The following is a 26,415-nucleotide window of genomic DNA, read 5'->3' on the forward strand; positions in this document are numbered from 1 at the left end:
CATAGTTTCAAGTTCCCCGATTTTTCCTGCTAAGATTCTTGCATTAGCCAGTAAGCATTTAAATTTATGTTTATTTTTAGTTGCTTCCGTTGGGGCTAGGTTGAGTTCTCGATGCGTTATTGATTTCTTACTGAGTTTTTCTCCCCAACCCCCCTTCTCCAACCTCCAATCTTTTATTTGCCCATTCCTCACCGTTCTGTGTTACATGCCCATAGTTTATATCTGCATCGCCCCCCTAAGACTAGTTTAAAGACTCCTCCAACCTTCTAATCATGCTGCCTCCCAGCACTGCTGCCCCCTTTCCATTCAGGTACAATCTGTCTCGGCCTTATAGATGGCGCCTGTCTTAAAAGTCTGATCAGTGCTCTAGGAACCCAAACCCCTCTTTCCTACACCATCCCTTTAGCCACGCGTTCAGCTCCATAAGTTCCCTCTGTCTCCTTAGACTAGCGCGTGGCACAGGTAATATTTCTGAGAAAATTACCTTGGATGTCCTTGCTTTTAATCTTCGTCCTAAGTCCCTGAAATCATTTTTAAGGACACCCCACCTGCCACTGACTTGGTCATTTGTGCCAAAGTGCTCCATGCCCGCTGGGTCTTTCCCAGCCACTCCCAGTAATCTGTCCACCCGGTCCGCGATATGCCGTACCTGAGCACCCGGAAGACAACAGACTGTCCTATCATGGTCCCAGTAGTAGATTGCCCTGTCTGTCTTACGGATGATAGAATCCCCTACCACCATCTGTCTTGTGGTGCCTGGTTCTCTAGCCCCCACTAAGTCTGATGTGCCAGTCCTCTGGTTGCTAGAGGTGCCGGTCACAACCGACCCCACAAGTATTGAAGTAACATCGGCAGGAGTTACATCCAATCTGGGGAATCTACTGGGATTTGCATTGTCAGTATCTATTGCTTGTTTTCATTGAAGTTTATTCATTGACTGTATCGTAAGACTTTATTAGTAATCTAAACCTTGCTCAACTTCTCCTCCGTTTATCCTGTACTCCGGTACATGAGAAAGCACTACATCCGTCCACCAAGCTTCCGCCATCCAACTCCCATCTCCTCTAAGGTTACTCGTATTGTTGACAGTCATTAGGTCGATACCATTGGGTCGACAGGTGGCAAGGTCGACAGGGTTCTAAGTCAACATGGGTGAAGGTTGACGGGTGTCTAGGTCGACATGGGACAAGGTCGACACATGTTTTAGGTCGACAGGTCGTTAGGTCGACATGTGTTTTTTCACTTGTTTTTGAGCTGACATGTGCGGACAGGCGGTATTTCATGCCCTACCATCCACTAGGGCGTGGTGTGAGAATAAAATAGTGTGCCGAGCTCAGCGAGGCACCGTGCCGAAGCATCGCGAGTGAAGCGAGGGATGCGAGGGGCTGTGGCTCACTTCCAACTGTGTCCATAATGACTGTGTCAACACTCGGGTCAAAAAACCCTGTCGACCTAACCCATGTCGACCTTGTCCCATGTTGACCTAGACACCTGTCGACCTTCACCCATGTCGACTTAGAACCCTGTCGACCTTGCCACCTGCCACCCAATGGTGTCGACCTAATGACTATCGACCTAAGTGTGGTCGATAAAACGATCCACACCCGTGGGAGGCAGGGCTCCTTGGGTTATGTCTGAGTAGGGTTCCTCAGATGATATCTGGATGTAGGGTTCCTTGGGTGATGTCAGAGTGTAGAATTTCTCAGGTGATGTTAGAGAGCAGGGCCCTTAGGTGATGTAGGAGAGTAAGTTTCCGCAGGTGAGGTTGGGGAGCAAAGCCCAGAGGTGATATAGGAGATTAGGGTTTCTCAGGTGAGGTTACAGAGCAGGTTCCCTCAGTTGATGTAGGGGTATATGGTTCCTCAGGTGAGGTAGGAGATCAGAGTTCCTCAGGTAAGGTTAGTGAGAAGGACCAGTCAGATTCAAGACAGGTACAAGTTTTCAATGTGTCATCACAGCAAGCCAGTGTCTGGCTATATATAACAATAAAATTATAGGTGCGCTGACACTTTTTCTGTCCTTATAGGAACACTTTAAAAGTGATCCTTATCCACACTCACTCCAATGGGTTAACTTGTTTAGGGCAGCAGCACCCCTGCAGGCACTTGTAGTTCACTCACGGGACCTCTCACTGCTCCAAGAGCACGATGTCAATTCCGGAACCTGGCGCCTCAGCGTCTTTGAGCGAGAGCAGCCACACAGCTCGATCTCCAGCGGTACACAGTGCGTCATACAGGCCACGTCCCTACGCGTTTCGTCATAGGACTTCGTCAGTGGGGTCATATATATATATATAACAGCAGTGTAGACCCCTGGGCATAGCAATGTATTGGGGCCCCTAACTATCCTCCAGCGGTAGGGGAAGCTTTGATGTCCCGCTGGTGGTAGGGGGTATTATATCAACCGCTCAGCATGTAGGGCCTGGATCAGTAATTTCCACTAATAACCCCTTTACGGACAGATGGTGGGAGATGAAGTGGAAGAAGGGGGCATTGGGCTGAATGAAGGGGTCCTGATACATAACTTCCAGGGTGGTAGAGGATGTTTAATATGCAGAGGAGGGGTGTATAGTGGAGTGGGATTATTATTCATAATTTTCTGGTGGGAGGACAGCTTGCTTGACTGCAGATATCTCCAGTTGCCGGAACTAGATTTCTTAGCTTTTAATGGAATTAAAAACTAGAGAATACCACCTACCAAATTATGGTATTGGTATTGGGGACAAGGGGATCAGAGTTCAGGAGGCAGAGCAATCCGCCAACAAGTATATAAAACTACATACCAGGTGTGTGGAGCTGGAGCAGTAACCAGCTGCTGGAAGGCTGATATCTCTGGTTCTGGGAACAGTAGAGACAAGCTACTAGTGAACATCATAGGGGAGAGTCCCAGTTTTTGGAATATACCCTCAGAAAAACACTAAATCAGGGCCGATTTCTAAAATTCTTGTACCCATGGAAAGAGGGGACCCTCAGCTTTCAGTCTAGGGCCCTTAGATTCCTGGTGGGGGGGAGGGTTCTGACTACTCAGAAACCCCCACCTGCGTGCTCCACTGTGTATTGAGCCAAAATTCATGTCATGCCACCCAGATTGAGCCAAAATTCACATCATGCCACCCAGATTGAGCCAAAATCCACCCGGACGAGCCAAAATTCACTTTATGCAACAAGTATTGAGACAAAATTCATGTCATGCCACCCAGATTGAGACAAAATTCACATTTTGCCACCCAGATTGAGTCAAAATTCACATTATGCCACCCAGATTGAGCCACAATTCACATCATGCCACCCAGATTGAGCCACAATTCACATCATGCCACCCAGATTGAGCCAAAATTCACATCATGCCATCCAGATTGAGCCAAAATTCACGTCATGCCACCCAGATTGATCCAAAATTCACGTCATGCCACCCAGATTGAGCCAAAATTCACGTCATGCCACCCAGATTGAGATAAAGGGGGAAATTTACTAAAGGAAATTTGTAAAAAATTGGTGTATTTGTATTCCGAAATACACTTTTTTTTACCATTTACTATCCCGAAAATACGGCAATTCGTATCCGTATTGATAGCACATCAATACGACTACGAATTGCCGTATTTTCGGGATAGTAAATGTAAAAAAAAAAGTGTATTTCTGAATACAAATACACCTATTTTTTTTTTTACAAATTTCCTTAAGTAAATTTCCCCCAAAATGTATGTTATGCTACATGGATCTAAAAAAAGAATTCACGTTTTGCCACACGGATGGACACAGGGACAGGGAGCGGGGGGAGGCAGGGTCTGAGAGCGGGGGATGCAGGTACTGGGACCGTGGGGGGGGGGGGGGCGCAGGAACCCGGGGGATATACGCAGGGACAGGGACTGGGGAATGACGCAGGGATAGAGACCGGGGGATGCTGCAGGGAAATGACTGGGGACGACGCAGGGACGGGAGGAAGACGAAGGACCGGGGGGGGCGCAGGTACAAGGACAAGGACCGGGGACAGGGTGGGATGCAGGGACCATCGGGGGCTCAGAGACAAGGACTGGGGGGACCCATGGGGGATGCAGGGACAGAGACCTACCAGGAGTTCAGCAGTGAAGCCTGGCAGATCTCCAGTGGCGATGCCTGACAGGTCTCCAGCGGCGGGGATGATGAGAGCCGGGTGCACCCTTCTTGCATGCCCAGCTTTAATAGTAGAGTCCACAGCTGCTCTCCCTCCTCCATATGCAGTGACCGTGACACTGCGTCAACCTCCTGCACACTCACTGTTTATCACTTGGCGTCTCCTATCCCTCAAAAAGGGCTTTATGAGCAATTTATATTACTATATCATAGTTACATAGGGCCTTATTCTAGTTCACTCTTTCTGACAAAACCCTTCTTAGATGGGCAAAACCATGTGCACTGCAAGTGGGGCAGATGTTACTTGTGCAGAGAGAATTAGATTTGGGTGGGGTTTTACTTCAAAGTGAGATCTATATTTTAGTGTAAACAAAAAGCAGCCAGTATTTACCCTGTACAGAAACAAAATAACTCGCCCAAATCTAATTCTCTCTGCACATTTTACATCTGCCCCCCTGGAGTGCACATGGTTTTGTGTATCTAAGAAGGATTTTGTCAGAAAGAGTGAACTAGAATAAGGCCCATAGTGACATAGTAGAAAAAGCTGAATAAAGACTTGCGTCCATCTAGTTCAGTGGTTCCCAACCTGGGGTACTAGTACCCCTGGGGGTACTTTGCAGATCAGTTGGAGGTACTTGAAAATAATATTGGTAATGGCGGAAGAAGAAAAATAAGTCTCCTGATGGTGTAAGAAATCTCCCATTGCCATGGGAGCAAACAATTTTGCATCACGTCCGGTTTCATCTGCAGTGTCATCAGCATCTCCCTTTTGCCTGACCTGCAATCCACTGGGAGCTAGCTGCGCTGCCCACAGACATCAGTGATCATCTGCCCTGCATTGACACGGTGTGTAGGAAACAGCAGCATTAATCCTTCAGGCGTTAGCGGGAACCCCAGAGACAGTACACAGCCAGAGGCCAGACACAGAGGGAACCAATTCTTGACTGCACACTACTCCTCTACTACTCCTTAATATAAGGACACTCATACCGCTCACTTCCACTCCACTCATAAGTACTGTGGATATTTCAAACTGAGCGGAGGGGTACTCATGAATGAAAAGCCTAATCAAGGGGTACGGGAGAGAAAAAAGGTTGGGAACCACTGATCTAGTTCAACCTAGGTTAATAGAAAATTTAATTACAATGCAAATACACACTACCAAATTACTTTCTGTCAAAGTATAAGAAAGTTGATACTTATCTGTTCCTGCAGCTGTGTCCCATTCCTGATGTTCTCACACTCCTGGTGTGTCTGCAGCAGTGACAGTAGGGCTTTAATCCGGGTCCTCTGGTCACCTCCAGTATCTGGTCACCCGGCAGTCGCGTCCCGTAGTCCGACCTCCACCTGTGACCTGGGTCCCGGCTCCAGGATATATATATGGTCTCCTCTGTCCACACATGCCACATATACTCTTGTGTGTATACTTAATATCATTAACAAAGCACACTCCCGTGCTTCATCAACGAGACTCGCTGTCTGCTGAACATGCAGGTCAATTTATTGCCAATCACCTGCATGTTCAGTGGGTCACGGTGATGTCACTGAACAGGGGGGCAGATGTATTAAGCCTTAACAAGAGATAAATGCAAGTGTGATAGAGATAAACATCCAGCCAATCACCTGCTAACAGGTACAGGCTGTGTTTGAAAAAGGTCAGTAAGGAGCTGACATTTATCTCTACTTATCACACTTGAATTTATCTCTTTTTAAGGCTTAATACATCTGCCCCCATATTTTTTACCAATATCATTCAGTGTGTACACACAACATTGTCTAGTGTATATGGGGCTATGATCCCATACATACTAGAAGGGATAGTTCAAGATATTGCTCAGAAGGGCCCTTTACTGTCTCGTCTAGTGTGTACACTCAATGGGCAAGATGCAGCAAGCCGCCAGTCTCCACATGCATACCTGCATAGTCTTGTGCATGAAGAATTTGACAAAGGACGGCTCTTGCCATAAGAGCCGTCCTTTGCAATGATAGGACATCTGGGTTTCAGACTCGTAGTCCTATCTGTGCATGCGTCGAGTGACTTGAGCGCTGTCGGAGATGCTGGGAGGGATTCGGTTGGATCCCTCACAGGGGTAAACAGGGCATGATCTTTTGTATACATTCCACAACGTATGGACGTGCTGGCATTTGCAGATCCATAACAGCTGTGCCAGTGTGACAACAACACAGGTCTATGTCACCCAGTCACCCGAGCACATCCTGCAAGTGACACAGAAAGAGTATAACAAGGTGCTGCCTGAGACTGACCTGGAAATATAGGTAGACTCATCTCCCAGGTGGAGCTGGAAGTCCTTTCAGGCTGGGCTGGAATGCTCTTCTTCCTGATTGTCACTTTCAGAGACTCGGGGGGACCTCTGTGTCCCCATGGTGGGAATGTTGGCTTTCCCCACTGTTGGCACCTGGACGCCATTAGCGCCCAGGAAACCCATGACAAAGTCCTCAAAGGTGATGGATCCATCCCAGTCCGTGTCCCTGCAGAGTGACGAGCCTAGGACACAGAAGAGGAGCTCCACGCTGATGCTGATTGCCGCTCCCCCACTGTGTCCTAGGTTCGGTGCTCTGTAGGCTGCACTGTGCAGCATGCCTGACTGATGAGCTGCCTGGTGAGGAGAAACAGTGAGTGGTCAGGCAGCAAGGGAAGGTGCCCATGCTGCTGTCACTGCATGTGGAAGCGGTAGAGCAGCGGTGGACTCTACTTTTAAAGCAGATATGTCCAAACTATGGTCCTCCAGCTGTTGTGAAACTACAAGTCCCATCATGCTTTGCCACAGTTTTGCTATTAGGGAATGCTAAAACTATGGCAAGGCATGCTGGGATGTGTAGTTTCACAACAGCTGGAGGGCCACAGTTTGGACATGCCTGTTTTAAAGCATTTGGGGACAAAGAATGAGACAGGTGCCCCATACAGCTGTCACTCGGCAGCAGTAGTGTCCGTGGAGGGGGGAGCACCTCTCAGGTCCGGCGCCTACCTGCTTTGCAGGCTTTGCGGAGCGGGTAGCTCCGGCCCTGGGAGAATTTAAGCTATGAGGACAGATTGAACAAATTGTGATTATTTATAATATAGAAGAGACGTTTAAAGGGGGACGACATGCTTAACATGTACAAATATATCAGGGGCCAATATAAGGAACCGTCAGGCGCCCTTTTACTGAAAGAAAGGACTCTAGGACATGTGGGCATGAGTTTAGATTAGAGGAAAAAATATTTCGTTCCCTAAAAAGGAAACATTTTTACGGTCAGGGCAGCCAAACTATGGAACTTTCTTCCTGGTGAGGTGGTGTCAGCAGACACAATAAATATGTTTAAAATAAGGTTGGACAAACATCTATTGGTTAAAAACATCCAGGGGTACAAACAATAATCATAATCTGTCTTTAAAGATATCAGAATACACTACGTATAACAAGGGATGAAGATAATAGATCATACTCGCTAAAGGTTGAACTCGATGGACGCAAGTCTTTATTCAGCCTTAACTACTATGTAACTATGTAACACTCCCATAACACACACAGCACACTATCATAACATGCCCGTCACACTCACATAACACACCTACACACTCCCATAACATACCCGCTACACACCCATAACATGCCCATAACACACCCATAACACACCAGACACACTCCCATAGCATGTCTATACAGCAGTTCATCCAGGGGCAGAACTACAATTGGTGCAGCAGGTACCCACTGACATGTTGCACATTTTAAACTTGGGTTGGGGTGGAGGAGGGCCCAAATTATATATTCGTACCTGGACTCACATCCCACAAGTTCTGCCACTGGGTCCCTCTACAAGCGTCTGTATGTGTACCAGTTCAGAAACACACCTGCAACCCATAAAGTGGTCCCTCTTCTGGAATCTGTATTCACAAACACTACAGCACCACACCCACCACACTCACATAACACGCCCATAAAGTGATCCCTCTCCATGCCCCTGTGTACACAATCACTACAACACCACGCCCACCACACTCACATAACACGCCCCTTTAAGATGAGTTAAAAGGTCAATTACCTTTAAAGAGAAAAATGTGCTTGTACTTCTGGCAACTCCCAGGTAGCTTGACTCAGTGGGTAAGTGACCTCTCATTGTAGATTTTTCATTCAGTTCCTGGCTCTCACTGAGCTGGAGACAACAGTTTTGAGTGTTCTGAATATGTGTCCTTCTGCCAATGGTTTTCTGCTCACACTTAGTGGAAATGCTCAATTTACAGAAACAGCATGATGTCACCAGCAGAATCTGGAATCTGATTCAAGAATCCAGTGATCTGGAGTAAGGTGAAAAAAGCTGATGGAGCAAGTGATTCTGAGTTTGTAGAATCAGTTCTGCTGTCCACCTACACCACTCCACTTGCACTAGGCCACCTGCACCACTTTACCTGCACCTTTCCACCTGAACCAGGCCACCTGCACCACTCTACCTCCACCACTCTACCTCCATCTTTTCACCTGAACCAGTCCACATGCACCACTCTACCTGCACTATTTAACCTGCACCAGTCCACCTGCACTATTCTACCTGCACCACTCCACCTGCGCTATTCTACCTGCAGCAGTTCATGCATTGTCTGGTACACACCTTGTAATCATGGGGGAAATCATGACAGCAATGGGTAGAGGGATGCCAGGCAGTGATGGGGGTAATTAGAGAAGCAGAGGTAGGTACTAGGCAGTGATGGGTTAATTAGTGCAGCAGAGGGGGAGGGCAGTGATGGGGTTATTAGTGCAGCAGAGGGGGAGGGGGGTTTCCAGGTAGTGATGGGGGTAAACAGGGCAGCAGTGGGTAGGGGGTGCCAGACAGTGATAGGGTAATTAGTGCAGTAGTGGATGGGGAGGGGGATAGCAGGAAGTGATGGGGGTAATCAGGGCAGCAGGCGGGGCGTGTGGGAGGTACCAGGCACTGGCAGTGATGGGGGTAATCAGGGCAGCAGTGGGTAGTAGCTAGTGGGGTGCCAAGCAGTGATGGGGTAATTTGGGCAGCAGAGGGTGGCGGGTGCCAGTCAGTGATGAGGGTAATTAGGGCAGTGGTGGGGGGATACCATTCAGTGATGGGGGCAATCAGGGCAGTAGTGGGTAGGAAGTGCCAGGGATGGGGTAATAAGTGCATTAAAAGGGGAGGAGGGGGTAATTAGGGCAGCAGCGGGCAGGGGGATGCCAGTCAGTGATGGGATAACTACGGGCCGGGGGAGGGGGGGGACGGGGACTAGGCAGTGATGGGGGTATATAGGTTCAGCAGACAGGTGGGGAGGAGGTACCGGGCACTGATGAGGGTAATTAGGGCAGCAGAGGGGGGGGGGGGGGTACCAGGCAGTGATGGGGTAGACAGGGCAGTGCGGGCATACATCCTTCCCCTCCCCCGGCGGTCGCAGAGTCATCAGCCGCCTGTTGCGGAGACTTTGGCTGGCCGCCCCGTTCTCTGCAGCGAACGCTGTCCTCACATGAACCCAGCGAGGCCGCTGCCAGAGGCTACGGGAGGTAACGGTCGGACGGAGGAATCACACGCTCCGGGCGCAGACGGAAAGGTAAGCGCATCCAGGGGCAGGACCGGGCCGCAGCTACCCGAAAGGCTGAGGGGGACCAGAACAATTATATTTGATGCTGCTGTGCTGGGGGGGGGGGGGGGACACAGGAGCCATGAGCCATATGTGTCTACCATGTTGTACAGTGTATGGAGGGGGAGGGAGTGTGGAGGGAGGGAGTGTGGAGGGAGGGGGGGAGGGAGGGAGTGTGGAGGGAGGGGGGCACAGAGAGTGGGAAGCCGGGGGCAAAGAGAGGGTGGTTGGGGTAGAGACAGCGGTAGAGGGGAGGCAGGGGCTTGGAGAAAGTTGGGGAGCACGGTGAGGGAGCAGGAAGAGAGAGGGTGGGGGTAGGGAGGGTTTGGGAGAGAGTTTGTTCGGGGGGCAGAGAGGGGGTGGGTAGAGTCAGAGAGGGAGGGGCTGAGAGAGTTGGGGCAGAGAGAAGGGGCAATGAGAGAGGGTTGTGGGGTAGACAGGGAGGGAAGGATTGGAAGAGTTGGGGGCAGGGAAAAGGGGCAAGGAGACGGAGGGTGGGGGTAGAGAAGGGGGAGATATCAGGGTTATTACCGCAGTTATCTGGGTTTTTACCGCATTTTGGGATGCTCTAAGCATCCCTTCCCGGTAACGCGACGGGGGGCATCGCCAGAAAAATCTGGCAATGCCCCATAGAAGCCTATGGGCTACTAACGCGACCCACCGCCGCCCCGCACTCACCCACCGCCGCACCGACCCCCGCTGCCCCGCACCGACCCCCCTCACCTGTGTCTGGACCTGTGATCTCCTCCTCCCTGCACTATGATCCTCTTCCGGGTGCAGGGAGGATGAGAGCCCGGCGCAGCAGCAGCAGCGCCGGGTAAGGGAGGGAGGGAGGAACCGCCGGGACCCGATGGGACCTGCCGACTCTCACCGCAAAGGACAGCTCTTAACGCAAGAGCTGTCCTTTGCCACAATTATTGCATATGTTAGTGTATATGCGATAATTATGAATGCGATGGGGGGGGTGGAGCTGGGGTGCGGATGTTAGAACATCCCCCCCAGAGGCTGGGAGAGAGATGGGGGGGGGGGGGGGGTAGAGACAGGGAGGAATTGGGAGATAGTTGGGGGCAGGGAGAGAGGGGCCAAGGAGAGGAAGGGTAGGGTACAGAGGGAGGGGGCAGGGAGTGGCTAGAAGAGAGTTGGGGGCAGGGAGAGGGTGTAGGGCAGGGACAGAGGGGGCAAGGAGAGTAAGGGTGGGGTTAGTGACAGAGAGGGAGGGGCTGGGAGAGAGTTGTGGGGCAGAGAAAAGAGGCAAGGTGAGAGAGGGGGTGGGGTAAGGAGAAGGAGGAGGTTAGGGAGAGAGGGGGAAAGGAGAGGGGGAGGGGTAAAGCAGTGGGGCTGGGAGAGAGTTGAGGGGCAGGGAGAGGAACGAGGGCAGGAAGAGGCTGAGAGAGAGTTGGCGGCAGAGAGAAGGGGCAATGAGGGAGGGTTGTGGGGTAGAGAGAGGGAGGGGCTGGGAGAGAGTTGGGGGCAGGGAGAGGGAAGAGGGCTGGGAGAGGGAAGAGGGCAGGGAGAGAGGGAGAGTGGAGGTAGAGAGGGAGGGGGCAGGGGGAGAGAGGGGTTGAAAGAGGGAGGAGGGTAGCAAGAGGGAGGCAAGGAGAGGGAGGATGGGAGTAGAAAGGGAGGGGGCAGGGAGAGGGAGTGGGCAGGGTCAGAGGGGGCAAGGAGAGGGAGGTGGGGGTAAAGACAGAGAGCAAGGGGGCCGGGGGGAGGCAGGCTGGGAGAGAGGGGGCAAGGAGAGGGAGGGTGGGCGTTGAGAGCAAGGGGGCCAGGGGAAGGAGGGGCTGGGAGAGGGAGGAGGGCAGGGAGAGAGGGGGCAAGGAGAGGCATGGTCTGAGAGAGAATTGGGGGGCTAGGAGATGCGAGCAAGGAGTGAGAGGGTGGGGGTAGAGAGAGGGCGGGTTGGGAGAGAGTTGGGGGTCAGAGAGAGGGAGTAGGGCAGGGACAGAAGGGGAAAGAAGAGGGAGGGTGGGGGTAGAGACAGAGAGGGAGGGGGCAGAGGGAAAAGTAGGGGGCTGGGAGAGCGAGGGAGGAGGCAGGGGCTGAGACTGGGAGAGAGTTGGAGTGTGGGCAGAGGGGACAGGAAGAGAGAGGGAGGGGCAAGTAGAGAGAGGGGGAGATGGAAATAGGGAGGTCAGAGAAAGCGAGAGAGAGAGAGAGAGATAGAGGGTGCTGAGAACAGGTAGATAGGGATGGAAGAGGGAGAGTAGGGGTAGAGACAGAGTACGGGGGACCAGGTGTGAGATAGAGAGTGGGTGTGTGGATAGATAGACAGACAGATAGATACTGCGGTTCCCTGCCTCCCCCACCCCCCTTATTGATGTGAGTGGCATATGCTGATGCAGCGGTGGATATGTGCCCTGCACTATTGTATTCACCTGTAAGTCACTGATTCCTGTTCTGCTTATTGGTTTATTTATTATGTAAATGAGGATGCCTTGTGGTGCCATATAAATAACTGATAGATAGATGACCCTAAGGCATTACATGGCCGTCTATTAGAGAGATGAGGTAGGTATTGCAGGTAAATAGATATTATTATGATGTTTATAAGGCGCAGATAACAGCAGCGTTATTATACAGACAAACGTGAATATTATCTGAGACGCATAGTAGGACCACCCTCTCCACAATCTCCAATAATGGCTGCCACTGTGTGGGAAGGGGAGAACGGATTCTCAGTCAGGGGTACATGTAGCGGCAAGGGTAAGAGGAGGGACCCCTCATGCCTTATCCTGGTGTCTCCCTTGATGTAACCCAGGTAGCAGCAGAATTATTATGTTCGGTAATGTCGCTCTGTAAGCACTCTGTGTAATAACGTTCTGTAATAAAGCTCCGAAATAACGCTCTGTAATGATGATCACTAATAACGCTCCAAAATAACGATCTGCAATGATGATCAGTAAAACGCTCTGTAATGCTACATAACAACGTTCCATAACAATAATGATGATCGGCAGTAGCAGTTTTTATCTATGGGCTTCAGGGCTGCAGCCCCCCTGGGTAAAATCCGCTACTTTCTCTGCCTAAAGTGAAGCCAAATTCAGTCTGTGAGACTGCTCTGGCTTCAATGTGACTGGCAGTGACTTCCTAGTGGATGCCTCTCTGATGCCTCTCTGTGCGCAAATGCATGGCAGCCCCCAAAACGGGTTCTGCGCATGCACAGTAGCGCCGATGATACTGTGCATGCTCCAGACCCAGGATCCTGATTAAGCCTTCGGGCGCTGCTGCAAAGGCAGCCCATGGAGGCTTGGGCCAGCGCATGTATGTATGACGTTACTGTGCATCTGTTGGCCCTGTGGAGGGGGGGGGGGGGGGGTTTGAGCATTGCAAAAAATGGTAAGAGCCACCACTGACGATCAGTAATAATGCTCCATAATAACCATAGGCGTGCGCACAGGAGGTGCTCAGGCACCTCCTAATGAACCGACACCCCCCACAGGACTGCACGCAAAATGGATTTTCAGCAGCAGCACCCGCGGCGGTCAGGACTGCTGCATGACTTGCCTGCCGCTGCCAGTCTCCAGCCCGCCAAACAGATCACGGCGGCTGGGGACATAACTGGTGTTGCTGCTGCGTGGATGGACCTGCAGCGCTACCTCGCTTGGCTCCATAATGTCAGCCCTTCGGCCCCGCTCTGACCTTTAGACGTCACGGCGCACAGTGCACACACCCGCTCCGTCCCACCTCCCACCAGTCTGGACTCCTACCTGCTCTATCCCACCTCGCGTCCGCCTGGTCTCCCACCTTCTCCATCCCACCTCCCGCCCGCCTGGCTCCCACCTTCTCCATACCACCTCCTGCCCACCTAGTCTCCCACCTGCTCGGATTCAGATCACTTCACCTCCCCGTGACCTGCAAGTTCTGCCTGCAATTGTGCCACACCGAGCAGGAGCCAGCTGCAGGCAGTGTTCATCCTAGGTGGAGGAAGATTGCTTTTTAAAAATAAACCCCCTGGGCAACGAACACCTTGGCATTAAGCATGCAAGTCCCCTTGGCAATGATACAAAGTATAGAAATATAGGATATGGCCACCTACTGGCACCCTGCTGCCTAGGGTCTGTACTGGCCCACAGCTATCACTCAATAACAATTTTAAAATACCATACAAAACAAAAATTGGGAGTTCCAGACTTCTAAGGCGCAGATAATCAGGATTGTATCTCAACGGATCTTGTTTACGCTTTGAATGTTCTTGGCAATGAGCATGTAAGTCCCCTCTGCAACAATATTACAGTGGGTGGAATGATGTGTACTGGGCATTATAGTGGGTGGCATAATGTTTCATTGGCATTATGGTAGGTTGTATTATGCTTGATGGGCATTAAGGTGTGTGTCAGTATGTGTAATGGGCATTACAATGTGCTGCATTATGTGGAATGAGCATTATGGTGTGTGGCATTATGTTAGATGGCCTTTAATGTGTGATGTGCATTATGGTGTTTGGCATTATGTGGAATGGGCATTACAGTGTGCGGCATTATATTGAATGGGCATTACAGTGTAAATATTTGCAGCGCACCTTTGGCGTGCACTGTCCAGATTTCTAGTGCATTTAAGGGGTATTATTCATTCTGAAGTGCATATACATAAATAAGTCACCTTGTATTGTGTGTGCATTGATAAGAGTTTATAGACACGCCCAGAAGGCGGTGATGGACATGCCCAGAAGGTGGTGATGGACACACCGCTCCAATGGTTCACCCCCTAAAACAACGGGCTGCTCATGCCTATGATAATAACGGTCTGTAACAATGGTCTGTAAGTACCTCCTAAGCACATGGAGTTACACAGCGCTCGCTGTGGATGAGGGGAGAGTCACCAGGCCATATTGACGGTTGGAGAAGAATGGGACACTGGGCGGAGGTACTGTACAACACCTTTCAAGCCCAAATAAGTGATCAGGGCCGTTTCTAGAGGCGGACAAGCCGTGCAGCAGCCCGGGGCGCAGCACGTCTTGTCCGCCTCTGTTGAATAGCCGGGGCGCCCGGCAGCTCCCCCCACGCCGCTGCCCCCACCTTACTCCGCCTCTCCCCGGCTTCCGACACTGTTGGATAGCCGGGGCGCCCGGCAGCTCCCCCACGCCGCTGCCCCCCCCCTCCTCCGCCTCTCCCCGGCGTACGTACGCCGCGGCCACACCAGCAACAGATGATTTGAAAGGGGAGGAGAGGAGCGCATAGCGCGTCTCTGCCTTCCCCTGTCTGTGTCACTGGGCTGTTAGCGAATCATCTCGCGGGCCGGCAGCCAATCAGGAGCCAGCCCGCGAGTTATGATTGGCATAGTGAAGGGGAAGGAGAGATGCGCTAGAATGCGCTCCCCTGATCCCCTCCCCTCCCCTGGGAACTGATGAAGCAGCAACAGCAGCAGCAGGAGACCCGGACTCTGCTTTCCCCAGCAGCAGCAATGGTGAGTTGTGCTGCTGCTGGGATATAATATTCTAGCACTGTGGGGGCATATAGGTCTTGCACTGAGGGGGGCATATGTGTGGCACTGTGGTGGCATATATGGCACTGTGTGGGCATATGTGTAGCACTGTGGGGGCATATGTGTGGCACTGTGGGGGCATATATGTGGCACTGTTCGGGCATATTTGGCACTGTGGGGGCATATATGTGTGGCATTGTGGGGGCATAGCTGTCACTGTGGGGGCATAGCTGTCACTGTGGGGGCATGTTTGGCACTGTGGGGGCATATTTGGCATTGTGGGGGCATATATGTGTGGCACTGTGCGGGCATAGCTGTCACTGTGGGGGCATATATGTATGGCACTGTAGGGGCATATATGTGTGGCACTGAGGGGGCATATCTGCCACTGTGGGGGCATATATATGTGGCACTGTGGGGGCATATATGTGGCACTGTGGGGACATATTTGGCACTGTGGGGGCATATATGTATGGCATTGTGGGGGCATATATATGTGGCACTGTGGGGGCATATATATGTGGCACTGTGGGGGCATATATGTATGGCACTGTGGGGGCATAGCTGTCACTGTGGGGGCATATATGTATGGCACTGTGGGGGCATATCTGCCACTGTAGGGGCATATTAGTAAACAGCATCAGTTGTATGGCAGCGGCGTGTGGGGCATAATGTGTAATAGGCATTACGTTGTGGGGAGTATTGTGTAATTGCCATCATGGTGTGCGGCATAATATGTAATTGTCATCACAGTGTGCGTAATGTGTAATTGTCATCACAGTGTGCGTAATGTGTAATTGTCATCACAGTGTGCGGCGTAATGTGTGATTGTCATCACAGTGTGCGACATAATGTGTAATTGTCATCATGGTGTGCGGCGTAATATGTCATTGTCATCACAGTGTGCGGCGTAATGTGTAATTGGCATCACGGGTAAAAAGTGTATAATGAATTAAGTAGCCAGTCATTGTTTGGCCTTGATCTGTGAGGCGTACTAGGTAACTGTGTGGGCCTTTATATTTTTATGTCACTGTGTGGCCTTCAGCCCGCCAACTTAAGTGCGGGAGGACAATGTCTAGACGTGCAGGTTGCAAAAGTGAGATGTAAGGTAATTGTTTCCTGATAGACCACGCCCTTATATTAAGCCACGCCCCCTTTAAAATAAACCACGCCCCCTATTTCGGCGCGCGCCTTCGGCGCGCGCAATTTCTTCTATACCATGTTATGTGTTGGGGGGGGGGGGGGGGGGCGCATTTTTATTTCTTTGCCCTGGGAGCTAAATTGTCTAGAAACGGCCCTGTAAGTGATTCACTTAGGAAATGAGCTACAAACACTTTCCTGCCAGAAAGCGCTGCCGCATGGCAGTGCTATTATAAATGTTGTCAGCGTGCCATCTGATACTTGTAGTGCCACAACAGCTGGTTTGCCAGAGTTCATGGCTCCCATCCTCTGTACATCCCTTGTGACAGATGTGGCCTGTGTCCCCGCCCATGGCGCAATCTTACAGGGGTTCTGTGCCAGCCTTCTGATGGCGCAGATCTGGCAGAGGACATCTGAGGTGAAGCACACAAGTCTCCCACGCCTCCAGATCTCACAGCAGTGCACAACAAGCTGCTGAAATAAAACAAGTACATTTCTCTATTGTGAGATCCTTGTAATTTGTACCCACAAATTAGGAGCCGAGGGGGCTGACAATCCCCCAGGGCTAAGAAAATCACAAGGTCTCTGTACAGCAACAGCCTGCTTCACAAAACAGTACCCCCTGACCAAAATGTGCGCCTGTATACTGCCAGCCCCCCCAAACTCTCACCACTGCTCCTGTACTAAATAGGAGGTGCTATTGTATCTACACCCGCTAAGCATATGATTATCTCCGAGAGGGGCTCCGGAAACATATTTATCCTCAAATGACTCAGATATGCGCAGCTGCCATTGTCTGCCCAGCACCGTTCAGGAAGCAGTGATATATAGCTCTATGATGGTGTATACAGCAGTATCTATATTGTATGGCATAGAATGGTTATCACAGACAGACAGACAGACCAATAGATGGATAGTGGATAGCTAGACAGATAAAGAGATAAATAGGGGATAGATAGATAAACAGATAGGGGATATATAGATAAACAGGATATATATATATATATATATATATATATATGGATACACAAACAGATACAGTATACTGTATATATAAGCCTGATGACAACATATCTTTGTTGAAACGTTGCTGGATATGAATATATTTCTCACTAAGATTGTGATTTAATCTGGAGTGCTGCACCCTTTGTTCTCTGATGCTGCCACATAGTGCAGACACCTGCTATTATCGTTGAATGCTGTGGCTGTTCTGGACCAACTTGTTCTTTCTCTCTCTCTCTCTCTCTCTCTCTCTCTCTCTCTCTCTCTCTCTCTCTCTCTCTCTCTCTCTCTCTGTATGTATGTGTATATATATATATATATATATATATATATATATATATATATAGAGGTAGAGGTGTAGGCCTGGCACTCCTCCAGCAGTACAGGTAACCCAGGTGCCTTCAGGAACAGAAGTACAGGATAGTGAAGAAACAACAGCGGCACTCTGGGGATTTTTAGAAAAAAATATATTTTCAGCAAAAAAAGCTTCCAACGTTTCGGGGTATGTGACACCCCTTTGTCAAGGTTATACGTGCATATACATATATATATATTTAGGAGGAAAAATAAGAGCGCTCCATAGTGCAGTATCAAAGGTATAAAGTTTTTTGGTACTTATGTAGTATCTGGGCGTCCGATTTAGAATTCGGATCGGATCGCATCGCATCGTATCGCATCGCATGCGACCAAATCGTATGCGATGCGATGGTCAAGATTTTTCCATAGGATTCAATGTTAAAATGGTCTGAGTCCATTTTAACATAGAATTCAATGGGAAAAGGGGTCCTTTTCCTTTCCCCACTATCCAAGTGGGCATGGAGTTGGATATAAACCTGTGGCGAGCGTAGCGAGCCACCGAGCCCGAAGCGTGGCGAGCGTAGCGAGCCCCGCGAGGGGACACAGAATACTTTTAAAGAAATATGCGTCCGCTCGCCACGCTTCGGGCTCGGTGGCTCGCTGCGCTCGCCACGCTATATAAAATCAACTCTATGCCCACTTGGATAGTGGGGAAATGAACAGGACCTTCTTAACATTGAATCCTATGCAAAATCGCATCGAATCGCATCGCATCGCATCTGATTGTATGCCTTAAGGTAAGGCATACAATCACAAAATCGGCAGCCCAGATACTACATAAGTACCAGTTTTTTATTTAAAAGACATCTAAAGGTAAAACAAATATCGGGTAACGTACCAGAGTGGGCGGTTAAACCACTGCACTTTTACAGCATGAAAATCTGTGTATCCACACAGAAAGGTTGGAGCGGTTACACTCGTGGTCAGCGGACAAGACAGCAAGTGGCCTGGCGTTTGCTGTCTTGTCCGCTGACCACGAGTGTAACCGCTCCAACCTTTCTGTGTGGATACTGCACTATGGAGCGCTCTTATTTTTCCTCCTAGACTTAATCACCTGTGGAATCCAGGTGCTGAGAGCTGCCAGGTGGATTGGACCTAAAGTGCAAGGACAAAAGTTTTGAAGGAGATAATCAATCTCTGTGTTATACAGGACTTTAACTGCCGGTACTAAAGGTTATTTTGCGCACTTATCTTCCCATTGTTTGAGAGATATATATATATATATATATATATATATATATATATATATAAACGATAGGATGGGCAGCACACCTCCTGTTCATGTTACCTTGCTCCGGTGCCCTTCCTTAGCGGGCCTTGTTAAGGGTCCCCACGAATTTACACAATGTGATGATGGCGGCACCCGGAGGCAATAAACGAGACAGAGACGCAGTCTAATCAAACGTTTTCGATGTATTCAGGTTCACATTGTCATCAGGATTACAAAAACAAACAGTGAGCAACATACCTATATACAGTGTCTCCCACACCTCGTGCACCCTTCCAAGCCCGATGTCAGGATGGCGCGCCCCTTAGTGACGCAGACATCCTGTGCCGGTTGTCATAGTAACCAAGTGAATAAACATGATTGGCATCAATTAAGACAATTAATGCGGCAACAATTAGAAAGATCAAAATGAAACATGACATTAAAGCAACAAAACTTAAAGAGAAAGCATTGAAGCAAATGTTTCAAAAATGTAAAAGAAAGTGTTGAAAAAAATATTAGAGAAAATATTAAAGAAAATACAAGATGATACCTCCGGCGGGATGCCATTTATGCTCAGTAGATAATAAACAATAAATAAACTAAATGAGATTATCAGGCATAATGGGCCCATATATACATCAACAAAAAAGCAACATCTTGAGCATAAAGTTAATCAATGGGAAACAAATGTGTATATATATATATATATGTATCAGCATCTGGGACACAGATGTAGCAGCATCAAAGGGTAGGGAACCTAAGAGAGCAACACAGAGTGTGGCCAGCCGTCAGCAAGGCTGTGTCGACAGCCGGTAAAAGTTCAACCGCTTGTGCTAAAAAGGCTGTAAGGCAGACCAAGCGGGTAAGTAGATGGGATTTTACAGGAAACAGTGTAGATTCATTGAGGCCCCGGGGCGCCAGTGTACCTAAACGATTAATCCAGTGTGCCTCTCTCTGGAGAAGACTGTCACCCCTTCTCAGGTTGGCAGGCTCATGGTCAATGATCGTGTATTTGAGCATTGCCAGAGTGTGTTTATTATTGGCAAAATGCCTGGCCACAGGTTGGTCACTGTGGCCAGTGCTTAGTGCAGTGCATATGGAATGCTTATGACCCGCAATGCGTTCTCTTAATGTGCAGTCCATCTTGCCCACATATGACAAGCCGCATGGGCATGAGATGAGATAGATGATGAATTTGGTGGTACATGTCACTCTGTGGGTGATCGGGATGCGTTTACCAGATAGAGAATGGGCAAAGTTGCTACCAGTGATAAGGGAACGACAGACTACGCAATTTAAACAATGGAAGCAACCTTTTTGCAGAAAGGAGTTCTATTCTGATTGGGCACTTCTCATTCCTGTAATGACTGGTTTAACCACCCAGTCTCGCATATTCTTGCCACGGCTGTAGCATGACATGATTTTGGTGTCATGAAGATTGAGGTCAGGGTCACTACCTACGATGGGCCAGAGGTCTTTGGTAATATGGTGTATGGTGTATGGTGCCACTCAAATTATTGTAGTGGTTGACCCATGGAAGCCTTTTGGTGTACATTTTTTGTTTAGTGTTTTTTTTTTTAGAGTGGTTGCTAATGCTCTACTTCTTGCTTTTGCCAATTGTATGGGATCATAGCCCCGGATGATATAATCGTCGGTCATCCTATCAATGTGTTTGAGGGTGTCAGAACTGTCAGAGCAGATTCTGATGGCTCGTACGAACTGAGAATAGGGTAGTGAGAATTTCAGTTTATCGGGGTGGAAACTCGCTGCATGGAGTGAGGTATTGCGGTCAGTGTCTTTCTTATCAGAAAGACACTGACTGCAATATCTCAGTCTGGTGGAAGTCTCACTAGGTAGAATTCTCCTCAAGGTATTGGTTACCTGATATCGGTTCTCTGCTAATAGTAGGAAAGACCTCTCCATCAGATTGTGGGATACATTTCTCTCTATGCTTGGCCATCAGCCTCTCCAAAGGCTGTGAAAAATCCTTACAAATAGTAGAAAAAGGCCCATCTACTAGACTGTAGGATAGGTCCCTTTCCATTTGTGATAGGCTTCTCGCCATCCCAGATTTCTCTAAAAAGATTGTGAAAAACTAAAGAATTATTCCGGGCTTTTTGCCACTGGACCTCTTTTTACCACTATTGCGGGAAGTCTTACTAAAACCGACACTTCCATCAATGATTGATTCTATACTGTTCTTTTTCGTGCACATGTATATAAAAAAAAACCTGATGAAGCCTTTGTGAAAGGCGAAACGCGTTGGGTTAGTTTTTGGCATCTTGAAAGAAACTAAAGAATATGTCTATGGAATTTTTAAGAGAAAAACTTTTTAATAAAAGATTTTTTTAATATCAAGTTGTATATATTGTTATATGCGGTGTAAAATCACACTCTAACCAGGTGGTGGAACATAACTTAGCGCTCTCTATATCTTGGTATATATATATATATAGTTAGATAGATGAATAGATAGACCGATTATATAGATGTTACTGTTAGTTAGATAGACAGACAGATAGATAGATAGATAGATAGATAGATAGATAGATAGATAGATAGATAGATAGATAGATAGATATGCAGACTGATCTATAGATAGTTAGAGAGATAGATAGCTATACAGGCCGAAATATAGATAGGAGTTAGATAGATAAATCAATAGATAGACCAATATATAGATAGGGGTTAGATAGATAGATAGATAGATAGATAGACAGAAAATTAGATAGATATATAGAGGGGATAGATAAACAGATGGGGATAGATAGGCAGATATATATATATAAAAATAGATATGGGATAGATACATTTATATACAGACCGACAGATATAGCTAGAGAGATAGATAGATATACAGACCTACAGACCGATATATAGATATGGGTTAGATATATAGCATACCTCCCAACTGTCCCGCTTATCACGGGAACGTCCCGATATTTTGGGACATTCCCGCGTCCCTCCCGCCGCCGGCAGTGTCCCGCGGCGGGGGGGGGAACAGTTGGGAGTCCCCCCTGTGGTCCATGAATAGATGCTGTGCGCATGCGTCTATTCTTGCAGGCAGAGGGGCTGGGGGCTGGCCAGCAGCTCACAGAGCTGCTGGGCATGCCCCCACGAGGCGGAAAACGGGGTGTGGCGTCGCGGTAGCGTCTCGAGTATAGACCACGCCCCCTTTCCGGCAAGCCACTCCCACCAAAAGTCGCTGCGCGCCTTCAGCGCGCACACCGTCCCGCCACTGCCTTCACAGATGTTGGGAGGTATGATATAGATAAATATACAGACTGATAGATAGAGAGAGAGATAGATAGCTATACAGACCGATATATAGGTAAGAGCTAGATAGATAGACCGATATATATAGATAGGAATAGATAGAAAGATAGATAGATAGATAGATAGATAGATAGATAGGGGGTAGATAGATAAATAGATAGATAGGGGATAGAGAGATATAGAAGACCGATATATATAGAGAGAGAGATAGACAGACAGAGATAGATAGATAGAAGTTAAGCTGGCCATACATCTACAGATGGATTGTCAGATTGGGCTGGTTGGAACAAAAACCTGGTAATGGATGAGAGCAAATGACAGCTGACCATTTGCTTTGAAATGCTGGAAAACTGCCAAACTGTCATTCAGATATTACCAGGTTTTAGTTCCAACCAGCCCAATCTGACAATCGATCTGTAGATGTATGGCCAGCTTTAGATAGATAAATAGATAGATAGACTGATTCATAGATAGTGGTTAGATACATAGATAGATAGACTGATATATAGATAGGAGTTAGATAGATAAATAGATAGACCGATATATATAGATAGATATACAGACCGATATATAGATGGGAGTTAGATAAATAGATAGACATACAGACAGATAGATAGATAGATAGACAGACCCATATATAGATAGGAGTTAGATAGATAGACCGATATATAGATAGGGGTTAGATAGATAGATAGATCAGGGTTGCCGACCCTCCCGGAACTACCGGGAGGATCCCGAAAATCGGGTCCTCCTCCCGGCCCCCCGGAAAGGTGGGCAGCCCTCCCGGATTTCGGGGGACCCCCACGCCACCCCCGATTGCGGGGTCTTCCCCCATACCTTTGGATTGAATTGCATCAATTCCCGGGTCTCAGAGGAGGGGGCGGAGCTAAAATCGCGGCATTTTAATGATGTAAAGCTCAAGCCCCGCCCCCCGAACTGCAGCTGGAAGTCTCCTCTCCGGGCTTCTCCCGGAGAGGAGACAGAAAAAGTCGGCAACCCTGAGATAGATAGATAGATAGATAGATAGATAGACAAACCGTTATATAGATAGGGATTAGTTGGATAGATAGATTGATATATAGATAGATAGATAAATAAATATACAGATGGATATATAGATAGGAGTTAGATAGATAAACAGATTGGGGATAGATAGATGTATAGATAGATATACACACCATTATATAGACAGGTATTAGTTGGATAGATAGATAGATAGATAGATAGATAGATAGATAGATAGATAGATAGATAGATATACAGACCGTTATATAGACAGGGATTAGTTGGATAGATAGATAGATAGATAGATAGATAGATAGATAGATAGATAGATAGATAGATATACAGACAGATATATAGATAGGAGTTATATAGAGAAACAGATAGGGGATAGATAGACAGATACTGTAGATAGATAGATGTATAGATAGATAGACAGATAGATAGGGGATAGATAGACTGATATACAGATGGAGTAAAAAAGTATTTGTCTGTGTATGAGGTGATTCATACTAACCAATTAATCCATTAGGCAGCGATAGGCGCAAGGTCTAACTAAAACACTACTTATTTTCGATATACAGATGAAGCAACCTTCATTCTTGCAGGGGCTGGCGGTAGATGGGAACTCGCCTCAGGTGACGTGCGGTGAGGTTTGTGGTTTGTGAGGCACTGGCAGTGGGGAGCCTTGGGTCCAGGTTGCTCATGCGCTGACAGGCAGGTGCGGTAGCTGCCCCCTGCATAAGCAGCAGTAACCAGAAAGAACAGCTCCTGCCTGTCAGCACTGAAAGAAGCAACCTGGACCCAGTGTTCGCCATCGCTGGCTCCACCAAGCCGCCATGGTGTCTGCCCACATACATTTTTCAATAAAAAAAAAAATGCGGCCAAATGTAATAGCCTCTTAAGGGGCAGACTTGTTTGTGTATGTGTTGTGACAGTGTTGTGTATTTGTGTAAAATGACAGAGGTGTGTACTGTTTCTGTGTGATTGTGTAAAATAAGTGTGATTTTGAATGAAGTATATTGGCCCAATTCTCTTTAAAAGAACCTCTGAGGCTAGTACATTAGGCAAATATACTTCATTTAAAAACACTTATACACTGGAAAACTGCCAAACTGTCATTCAGATATTACGCGTGCGTGTGGGACGCTCCTGCATCCCAGTCATATAGAGCACCGGCTCTCCAGCGGGGGTATTCTGGCAAACCCCAGCGCTAGCTGAGAGGCGCTCCATCTGTATAGATAGATATACAGACCAGTATATATATATATATATATAGATAGATTGGAGTTAGATAAACAGATAAATAGGTAGACCGATATATAGACAGCGGTTAGGTAGATAGATAAACAGATCGGGGATAGATAGACAGATAAACAGATAGATAGATAATCATAGGCGAATCTAAGGGGTGGTCCGGTGCACCCCCGGACCACCCCTTAGATTCGCCTATGATTATCTATTAGACTGCCCGGCCATTCTGTTACAGTAACCTTAATTATGAATGCTGCCGACGCAGCCCGTTTTGCCCCCTATTCCCACAATAAAGATGGCCACGGGAGGTCTGCATGCATGGCGACTGTACGCAGCTCCTCGCATGGTCCTTTGTGGAGCTGTGAGCGACGGGCGGCTCCCTCTGTCTGTTCCATCCACTTCCTGCTCCATGGTCGGAGACGCATGCGGCGCCGGCGGGGGTTGAAAGCCTGGGTAGCTTAAAAATGTAAGTGTACTGTATGTCTACACAGTGTTCAGTGCTGCCAGTTTTAAGGCAGGCAGCCATCTCTCCCCCCCCCCCCCCCCCCCCCCGCCCTGCCTTTACTTTAAAAGAAATACCCGCGAAAATCTGTCATAAATATACTGTGTGTGTGTATATATTTATATATATATATATATATATATATCTATATATATATAGATATATATATATATATATATATATAAATAATATAGTGGATAGAGTTCTGGCTTGCGGCACACGAAAAGTGTAAGTGCGCCAGTTGCAGGCCGGCAGCATGTCCATCCCCCCGCCTTGCCTTTACTATTTAAAAACAGAAAAACATATACTGTATAAGTCATTGGCAGGCAGTCTGTCCACCCTTGGCCCTGGGTGTACAGATTTTTATTTATAGCTTTCCCAGTTCTAAAGCCATTTGAAAAAAAAATGTTTAAAGCAATAATAATAAATTAATCTGGGCATGCCATCACAGCAGGAATAAATGCCCCCTCAGACGACACAGCACCCCCTTTTTTTGCACGTGCGGCTATGCCGCGCACCAATCCTTTCTCTATTGGTGGTTTATTTTGGGACCACCCATTACCTTATTTCTAGATTTGCCTATGTAAATAATATATTGCACTCAAAGCGTGTAAGAGCAGCACCTCTAAAGGATCCTCTGTTAGGCAGAATCCGGAAATAGGTATGGAAAGAAAAAGAAGTTTCAGAGGGCGCTATGAGATAGTTTTGAATTTATATTATAACAATATTTAATAATCACTTCATATGAAATGGCATAAAAATAACATAAAAAATGACATAAAACATACAGATGTACAATTTTGGCTATATACAGTAGATACACTTCAAAATACTTGGAACTTGATGTCTCCTTTAATAAATCGTTAGCCAATGTTAGTAATGTTCTTTGGCTACTTGTTAGTAGGAGTTAGTCGGTTCAGGTGTGAAGCCCAGATATACATATACGGTATATAGATAGGTGATAGATAAATAGCTGCATAAATGAAGCTTTATGAGACACATTGCAGATATTTGGTTTCTATGTCTGTCCTTCTGTTACGTTGTATCTAAGCAACATTTTGTGTTGTTGTGTGTTACACTCAGTTTTACTTGTGTCCTTGTCAGAAGAAACATTTTAATTTGTGTTTTTGTGCCAGAATAATCTCATTTGATTTCCAATAAACATGGAATATTTGCGGCAAGTGCAGAACCTCAAACCGATATTGATCTCACACAACGCGTCCCAGGTGCCGTTTGCCTGCGTTCCACTTCCCTGTAATAAAAATTCAATAACCTTACTCATTAATAAGGTGTCACCATGTGCTGCCCAGCGGGTCGGGGATATAATGGGAGTATCCTGCCGGGGTCATTTCCTGTATAGTGACCTTTCTACAGTGCACCAGTTCTGGTACCTGTGTCTCCCACACATTACTGGTCACATAACCATCATCTAATAGTTATGAGATCCAAGAATATCAATTATATTCCTCTAATAGCAGAATGCTTGGCCTTGGTCTAGGGCAGGGGTGTCCAAACTTTTTGCGATGAGGGCCAGATTTGGTGAAGTGAAAATGTG

General features: G+C 47.8%; 1 long non-coding RNA gene across 1 annotated transcript in view; it reads left to right on the plus strand.

The window, feature by feature from the left end:
* The first annotated feature begins 9,454 nt into the window (after positions 1-9,454).
* LOC146049944 (uncharacterized) overlaps positions 9,455-26,415 on the plus strand; it is a 148,322-nt gene continuing 131,361 nt past the window's right edge. The window contains exon 1 of the long non-coding RNA XR_014466240.1: positions 9,455-9,663. This is a non-coding gene — a long non-coding RNA (uncharacterized LOC146049944). The remainder of the gene's footprint in view (positions 9,664-26,415) is intronic.

Source organism: Crinia signifera, chromosome 12 (genome assembly GCF_055691185.1).
Source record: "Crinia signifera chromosome 12, ASM5569118v1, whole genome shotgun sequence".
NCBI classification, from domain to species: domain Eukaryota; kingdom Metazoa; phylum Chordata; class Amphibia; order Anura; family Myobatrachidae; genus Crinia; species Crinia signifera.